Genomic DNA, 2,381 nt, shown 5'->3' with positions numbered 1-2,381 from the left:
ATGTAAATCAAAACAACTCTGAAAAACCATGTGAACAAGCTGTTCTAAAGGAAGGAGAATGAAGAGAAGTTCATTTTCTTTTCAGTAAATAGAAAAGGATTATGGTAGAGGCGATTAATTGTACTGTTTCCACCCTGGAAATGAGAAAATTGAAGCATAGAACATAGCTTTAAATACTCATCAATGTACTTGAATGGCAGAATGATGCTTTCATTTTCATGCTCATATCACTATAGGCATGTTGTGAGCTTGAGAGACTGGTAAATATGTATAACTCAAAAGAAGAGCCCTGCTTTGTTTTTGTGAGGAAATCTGTGAGGCTGTAAGTTTAGTCCATTGGTGGGTATGTAACTTTAGCACGTGGGAGGGGCACTAGAATGGGACAGAATATTCGATCATAAATGTTGCCTGGCAACCCTGCTTGCCTCCTGGTATCATGGGCCAAGAACCAGAGAGCAGCTTCGATAAACTGTGGGACATTACAATCTCCCAAGGTAACTATCTCCTAAAACTTTTGATTACAGCATTTCATTCCCCTAAGCAAGTCATAGAATAATGTCTGGAAATTGGCCTACAGCTATTACTGGTTACCCAATTCAAGATTACCTAATATCAGAGAACATAGTTGGTGGAGAAACAGTTCAAAGTCTCGTGTTTATGAAAGCTCTCTCTCCTAAGAAGTAAAACTATGGATTATAAGATAATAAGACTCACAATTATTCATCAAAACTTGAGTTTTCTGTTGTTAAATTCTTTCAGGAAGGTGATAATCCATTTGTTAGAGTAGACTTAGTGATTATTGGAATGCAGTTCATCTCCCCTGAGGCAGCTGTCCCACATCAAATATGGGGTATCTTCTAAAACCCTGCATGCACAATGACATTTCAGCATTTACACGTTTTACTTCTCAAGTCTGCGATTAAATAAGGGATGAACCGGGGAGTTTCACACAGTCTTGTGGGAGGCAGGTGAGAGACAACTTGTGTCGAGTATGGCAGACCATATCCTTTTCTGATCATGTTATTATTTAGTTATTAAAATAGGACATTAGATAATCCATGATCAGTGGATTATTGTTCCACGATGTGGGAGTCACGTATTTTAGACCATCTAAATATTAATTATATAATTAAGTTAATTAAGTAATTAAATTAATGATGACAAGCATTGTTCACGAGTCTGGTTTGGAGCCACCTTATGAAAGTGGATGATGTTACATCAACTCTTTATTTGATTATTTGTAATTAGTTGTATAATTATGTAAACCAATAACCCTCTATTCCATGAAGAGTCCTGTGAAGCTCCCTCTTGGGAGTTAATATGCAATGTCATCACATTTTATGATTAATTTTTTCAATTGATGATGATGACATCCTTCATGATTGGAGTCTGGACATGCTTCCCTGCCAGGTAAATGCTACCTCACCTCTCTATTGTGATGGTTAGCTGTTACTGACTTATTTAATTGTTTAAATTAATTGAACGGCAGACAGTGGCATCAGCGATTATGATTAAGGTGAAAATGCCTGTCAGGGACCAGGTTGGGAAGGTTGTAGAAATGGAAACGCCAGTTTCTGAATGATCAATGAATCACCCAGATACACGTGTTGCTGGATGATTGAGTCCAGATGATTCCATGGTGCCCTCCGAGAAATACAAGGACTTCACCGAAGCAGGCACAGTTTTCTGGGTGTTTGCTCCCTGCTCTTCCTCCACATCTTCACCTTGGTGGTGATCATTTAATTAATGTATTTAAAATAAAGGTAATGTTATGGACCATAAGTGCCTTTTGGAGTCAGATTTTGGGAGTTGATGTTGCAACATCATCTCATTACTTCATCATTTAGCTATGTAAATAAATCATATCATCTTCGATAGGTTTAAGACTTTGGTGCCACCTCGTAAGTGTTAATATAAAATGCCAACTAATTGATTGTCTTTTTAAATTTTTAAATACATCATTATTCCAGGAAGAGATAGGTCTGACTACACCATGTGGGGTTTAAGTGTGCACCACCATGTCATTATTCAATAATTTTTCATTATATATTAATTATTTAAATCGATGAAGATGTTGTTCTTTATGACTGGAGTCTAGCCCTTCCTCCCTGGGAGTTAATCACATGGCATTATTTACTTTTCTAAGTACTACTTCCTTGAAAATCACTGAAGTTTCATTCCATCATATGAAAGTTAAGTATGCAAGTCTATCCAATTATTAACTTATTTGTTTGCATAAGTAATGATGGTGTCATCTGTCATTTGAGTGCTGTGTGATTGACACAGCAGGAGACCGGTACCAGAAGCAGTGCCCAGAGAATGAAGGACACTGCATTATCCAGTGATAACTGATTATGTAATCATAGATTTTTAACAATAGA

This window comes from Phodopus roborovskii, unplaced genomic scaffold (assembly GCF_943737965.1).
Source record: "Phodopus roborovskii unplaced genomic scaffold, PHOROB, whole genome shotgun sequence".
NCBI classification, from domain to species: Eukaryota; Metazoa; Chordata; class Mammalia; order Rodentia; family Cricetidae; genus Phodopus; species Phodopus roborovskii.
The sequence above is the reverse complement of the archived record's forward strand: the minus strand, read 5'-3'. Positions refer to the sequence as shown.